Here is a 7,149-nt window from a genome sequence, read left to right on the forward strand (position 1 = left end):
GAGCCCTATGCTACAACTATAGAGTATGCTCCTGCACATTGCACTTAGACAGGGGCCAACCAGCGCATCACTACTAGAGATTATCTGCCCCACTGCAGCTCAAGAGGAGGCTCCACCACAACTCTAAAGGAACTCTGAGTCACCTGCTGCAATTCAAGAGGCACTCCGGGTTCCTGCTGCAATTTGACAGGAGCCCTAGGCTGCAACAATAAAAGGTGCAACAGGCCAAACTGACGGAGGGGGTCTCTAGCCAAAATTGAAGTGGATTCCCCCAGCAGGACTGGATAGGAGTCCCCAAGGATATCATACCTAGAGAGATGCCCTTCTGCTGCAAATAGAGAAAAGCTCCCTAAAGTAAGTTGAGTGAAGTCCCTCAAAACTCAACAGAAGCAATCCCATTAATATCAGTGAGGAACTCCTAGTGCCAAAAGTAAAGAGTATATTTCCCATGGAGCCATTCACACCCCAACCAGAGAGAACACAGCCACACAACTTGAGAGGAGCCCTCCAACACAACTCGAGAGGAGCCAGCTGGACATCACACATGAGAGGAGCCCATCTGCTGCTAATAGAGATGAAGCTCACACCACAATTAGAGAGGAGCTTGTACCACCACTAGAGAGAATCGAACCCACCGCAATTATAGAGTTGACCCAGACCCTAACTAGAGAAGTCCCATACCAAAACTAGTGAGTAGACACCCACACATTGCAACAACAGAGGAGCCACCCTGAACATCCCTTCTAGAGATGAGTCACCCAAATACAACTCAAGAGGAGGCCCCACCACAAGTCAAGAAGAACACCGAGTACCACCCCAACATGAGAGGAATCCCAAGTTCCCTGCCATGCCCCGAGAAGAACATTGAATTCCCCCTGCAAAAACTCGAGAGGAGCTCTGAGTCCACTGTTGCAACTCAAGAGGAACCCCGAGTTTCCCACCATAACTCAAGAGGAACCCCGAGTTCCCCTTCACAACTCCAGAGAATTCCTGACTCCCCTGTTGCAACTCTAGAGTAACCTCATGTTCCATGCCACAACTTGTTAGGAACCCCGAGTTCCCTCCCTCAACTGAAGAGGAGGCCCGATTCCCTGCAGTAACTTCAGTGGAATCTCGAGTTCCCCATCACAATTCGAGATGAACCAAAGCCCCCTGATGCAACTCCAGAGGATTCCCAAGAAGAGCCTACCCCTCCACAATTCAAGAGGAGCACTCAACCAGAACAAGAGAGGAACACCCATACCACAATTAAAGATAAGCACCCCCTGCCCCTGCCACAACTAGAGAGGAGCTGAAACAGATACGTCAGTTGACCCAACTGAAACAAGAGTGGAGTCCCAAGCATAACTATACAGTAACCTACCACACACCACAACTAGACAGGAGCCACCCTGCTAATCTCTACTAGAGAGGAGCTGCCCCATGCAGCTCGAGAGGAGGCCCCACCAAAACTTTAAAGGAACACTAAATCACCTGTCCCAACTTGAGAGGAACCCCGAGTCCCCAACCACAACTTGACAGGTGCCATATGCTGTCACAAGAAAAGAGCCCCTGGTGAAAAGCAGAGGATCCACCTGACAGAACTGGAGGAGATTCCCCTAGCAAAACTAGAGAGGTGTCCTCTGGCACATTGCACCTAGAGAGAAGACTCTCTGCCACAAATAGAGATGAGATCCCTGAAGTAACATGAGATGATACTCTCACAACTAGAGTGGAGCCATGTAAACTAGTGAGGAGACCCAAATGTCACAAGTAGAGAGAACATACTCCCCACAGAGATCCCCCAGAGGAGGCACCATGGCAACTAGAAAGGAGCCACGAGTCCCCTCCTGAACTTGAGAGGAGGCTTATGCCATAACTCAAGAGAAGCCCATGGCCACGAGAGAGGAGCCCACCTGACAATACTGGAGAGTGACCCACCACAACAACTGGAGAGGAAATCCTGGACATTGCACCTCAAGAGGGTCCCCTCCACAGCAAATAGAGATGCACTACCTGTGCTAGTCGAGTAGACCCCCCCTACCAACATCAGAGAAGGGTAACCTCAGCACAACTAGACAGCAGCCCCTTGAACTTTACCACTTGAGAGGAGCATTCCCATACAATGCAATTACACAGAAGCTCTCCTTCCTCAACTAGAGAGGAGACTCCCAAGCCACAATTAAAGAGGAGGGGCTGTGCCAAAATTAGAGAGCAGGCTCATAAATATCGCACCTGGAAAGAGTGCCTGTGCACATCACTACCAGAGAGGAAATCCCCTCCACAATTTGAGAGGAACACTCCACTGCAACTCTAGAGGTGTCAGACACACTTCTCTAGTCATAACTAGACAATAGGCCCCTAAAAAACTCAAGAGGATACTGCACACCACAACTATAGAGTAGCTCATCCAACACAAGTAAAAGTTAACCCCCAACACCAACTAGAGAAGAGCACCATGCCACAGGTTGTTTAGCCACCCACACATCACAACTAAACAGAAGCCACCCTGAACATTGCTACTAGAGAGGAACCACATCATCACACTATCACAACTAAAAGGAGCCCCCCTACCTAAACTAGAGAGGAGTATGCAAATTACAATTAGAGAATAGCCAACCCACCACAAATAAAGAGTGGAGCCTCATGCCACAACTAGAGAGTAACCTCTGGCACACTGTAACTAGACAGGGGTCAGCCTGCACATCACTACTAGAGAGGATCTGCCTCACTGTATCTCTAGAGGAGGCTCCACCATAAGTCTAAAGGAACCCCAAGTCAGCTGCTACTCAAGGTCACTATCACAACTCAAGAGGAGCCTGCTGGACATGACACATAGATAGGAGCCCTGATTCTGCTAAAAGAGGTGAACCTCACACCAGAAGTATAGAGGAGCTTGTACACTACAACTAGAGAGAATCAAAACCATCACAACTACAGAGTTGACCCCTACCAGAATGGTAGAGATGTATGATGTCAAAACTAGTGAGTAGCCACCCGACATTGCAGCAAGACAGGAGCCACCCTTCACATCCCTGCTAGAGACGAGTCATGCCAAGAAGAACTTGAGAGGAGGCCCCAACGCAAGTCTAGAGGAATCCTGAGTAATGCTCAAGTCGAGAAGAATCCCGAGTTCACTGCCATGGCTCCAGAGGAACCCTAAGTTCCGCACTGCAACTCAAGAGGATCACTGATTTCTCACTGAAACAGGAGAGTACCTCTGATTCCCTGCTGTGACTCAAGAGGAACCCCGAGTTCCCCCCTGCAACTCGAGAGGAGGCCTGACTCCCCAGCTGCAACTTGAGAGGAACATGGAGATCCCCGATGCAACTCAAGAGGAACCCCGAGTTACCCGCCTCAACTCGAAAGGGGGCCTGACTCCTGTTGCAACTCGAGAGAACCCCAAGTTTCCCACCACAACTCAACAAGTACCCTGAGTTCACCACCTCAACACTACATGAGGACTGATTCACCTGCAGTGACACAAGAGGACCCCCAAGTTTCCCATCACAACACAAGTAGAACACTCGCCCATTGATGCAACTCCAGAGGATTCCCAAGAGGAGCTTCAGTTCAGTTCAGTTCAGTCGCTCAGTCGTGTCTGACTCTGAGACCCCATGAATTGCAGCACACCAGGCCTCCCTGTCTATCACCAACTCCCGGAGTTCACTCAAACTCACGTCCATCGAGTCCGTGATGCCATCCAGCCATCTCATCCTCTGTTGTCCCCTTCTCCTCCTGTCCCCAATCCCTCCCAGAATCAGAGTCTTTTTCAATGATTCAACTCTTCGCATGAGGTGGCCAAAGTACTGGAGTTTCAGCTTTAGCATCATTCCTTCCAAAGAACATCCAGGGCTGATCTCCTTTAGAATGGACTGGTTGGATCTCTTTGCAGTCCAAGGGACTCTCAAGAGTCTTCTCCAACACCACAGTTCAAAAGCATCAATTCTTCAGCACTCAGCTTTCTTCACAGTCCAACTCTCACATCCATACATGACCACTGGAAAAACCATAGCCTTGACTAGATGGGCCTTTGTTGGCAAAGTAATGTCTCTGCTTTTCAATATGCTATCTAAGTTGGTCATAACTTTTCTTCCAAGGTGTAAGGATCTTTTAATTCCATGGCTGCAGCCACCATCTGCAGTGATCTTGGAGCTTACCCCACCACAATTCGAGAGGAGCGTTCTACCGCCACGAGAGAGGAAGCCAAGACCACAACTAAGCAGGATGTGCACCCTGCCACAAATAGACAGGAGCTTCCTGCACATCTCAGCTAGAAAAAACACCCCTTCTCATTACAACAATAGAGGAGTCACCCAACTCCTAATTTGAGAGGAGCACTCTACCACATCTAGAGAGGAGCCCAACTACCACAATTAAAGAGGAGTTACCCTGCCACAACTAGAGAGGTGGCTGCAAATGACAACTAGAGATGAGCTGACCAGAGCAAGTAAAGAATGCACCCCTACTGTAATTAGAGTGGAGCCCATGCTGCATCTAGAGTGTAGCCTCCCACACATTGCACTTAGACAGGGACCAGCCTGCACAACTCTACTAGATAGGATCTGTCCCACTGCAGCTCCATAAGAGTCTCCACCACAACTTTAAATGAACCCTGAGTCACATGGTGCAACTCAAGAGGCACCCCGAGTTCACTGCTGAAATTTCACAGGATCCCTAGGCTGTAACAAAAAAAGGGGCCACTGGACCAAATGACAGAGTGGCTCCCCAGCCAAAACTGAAGCAGATTCCCCAGGCAAATATTTGGCAAAACTAATGCAAGTATGTAAAGTTTAAAAATAAAATAAAATTTAAAAAAATAAATTAATTAATTTAAAAAAAATAAAAATAAAAAATAAACCATCAAAAAAAAAAAAAAACTAGAGTGGTGTTCCCCAGGATATCACACTGAGAGAGAAGACCTTCTGCCTCCAATGGAGAAGAGCTCCCTAAACGAAGTCTAGTTGAGTCCCTCACAACTAGAGAACAGCAATCCCACTAATGTTAGTGAGGAATCTATAGAGCCAAAAGTAGAGAGGACCTCCCCCATGGAGACATGCGCACCCCAACTGGAGAGGACACAGCCTCACCCCTCGAGAGGAGCCCTCCACCACAACTTGATAGGAGACCACTGGACATCACATGGAGAGAGGGATCCCTCTTTTGCTAATACAGATGAACCTCATATCACAAGGAGAGAAGAGCTTACACACCACCATTGGAGAGAATTGAAACCCCCGCAACTACAGAGTTGACCCAGACCACAAGGAGAGAGTAGTCCCTTGCCAGCACTAGTTAGTAGCCACACATCATTTCAGTAAGATAGGACCCTCGCCCTCGCCCTTGCCCCCGCCCCTGCCCCCACCCTCGCCCTCACCTCTCAGAAGAGGAATCCCGAGATCCCCATTGCAACTCAAGTGGAACCTCGAGTTTCCCGCCACAAGTCTAAACAACACTGAGTTCCCCCTGAACTCGAGATAAGGCCTGATTCCTCTGCAGCAACTTGAATGGAACATGTGACCCCAGGTGCAGGGTCTGGGGTGTGGTGTCACCCAGAGACTGTGCAGGTGTGACCCCAGGTACAGGGTCTGGAGAGAAGTGTCACCCTTGAAACTGTGGAAATATGACCCCAGGTGCAGGGTCGGGAGGGGATCACGCTGGAAATAGTGGTCATTGAACCCAGGAGCATGGTTTGGGAGGGAGTTAACATGGAAATTATTCACATGTGTCTCCAGGTATAAAGTCTGGGAGGTCAGGGTTACCCTGGACTGTGGATATGTGATCCTATTTGCTCAGTCTGGTGGGTGGGGTCACTGGACATGTGACCCCAGGTAAGTGTCTGAAGAGGGATGTCACCAATAGACACTGTGGAAAAGTGACTCAAGGTCCAGGGTCGAGAGTGGATCACCCTGGATACTGTGGACATTGTCCCCAGTTATAGGGTCTAGGAGGTGGGGTACCCTAGAGACTTTGGATGTGCGACTCCAGATACAGGGTTTGTGAGGTGGGGTATCCTAGGAGACCCTGGTACAGGTTCTGGGAGGTTGGTTCATTTCTGGGACAGTGAACGTGTGACTTAAAGTGCAGTGTCTGGGGAAGAGGCTGACCCTGGAGACTGTAGACTTGTGATAACATGTATATGGCCTGGGAGGGGGTAACTCTGGAGACTATGTACGTGTGACCACAGGTGTAGGGTCTGGATGGGGGGTCACCTTGAGACTATGGATGTGAACCCAGGAGCTGGGTCTGAGAGCTGGGGTAACCCTGGAGACTGTTGACTTGGGACCTCAGGTACAGGGTCTAAGTGGTGGAGTCACCCTGGGGACTGTGGATATGTGACCCAAATGGCAATGTCTGGGGAAGAGGCTGACTCTAGAGACTGTGGATATGTGACCTGTGTATATGGTCTGGGAGGGGGTCATCGTGGATACTGCAGACATTTAACACCAGGTATAGTGCCTGGGAGGGAGGTCACAATGAGACTGTGGCCATGTGACCCAAGTACAGGGTCTGGGCAGGGTTTTCATCCTGAGGACTGTGGACGTGTGACCCAAGATGCAGCATTTGAAGGGGGTCACCCTGAAGACTGTGGACATGAGACACTAGATGCAGGGCCTGGGAGGGGATCACCCTGAAGACTGAGGACGTGTGAACCCAGTACTGGGTCTTGGAGGCGTGGTAACCCTGGAGACTATGTATGTGACCCCAGGTACAGGGTCTGGGAGGTGGGGTCACCCTGGAGACTGTGGACATGTTATTTCAGGTTCAGGGCCTGGTAGAGGCCATGGATGTGAGAACCCAGGTACAGGGTCTGGAAGGGTATCACTCTGGAGACTGCAGATATTTGACCCCAGGTACAGGAAAGATCCCCTGGAGAAGGAAGTGGCACCCCACTCCAGTAATATTGCCTCAAAAATCCCATGGAAGGAGGAACCTGGTAGGTTACAGTCTATGGGGTTGCAAAGAGTCAGACATGACTGAGCAACTTCACTTCACTTCACAGGGTCTGGGAAGGAAGTCACCCCGGAGAATGTGGATGTGTGACCCAGGTACAGGGCCTGGGAAAGGGCATCATGATGGAAACTGTCAATGTGTAAGCCCAGGTACAATGTCTTGGAGGATGGTCACAGTAGAAACTGTGGACATGTGATCCCAAATACAGTGTCTGGG

Source organism: Bubalus kerabau, chromosome 2 (assembly GCF_029407905.1).
Source record: "Bubalus kerabau isolate K-KA32 ecotype Philippines breed swamp buffalo chromosome 2, PCC_UOA_SB_1v2, whole genome shotgun sequence".
Lineage (NCBI taxonomy): Eukaryota > Metazoa > Chordata > Mammalia > Artiodactyla > Bovidae > Bubalus > Bubalus kerabau.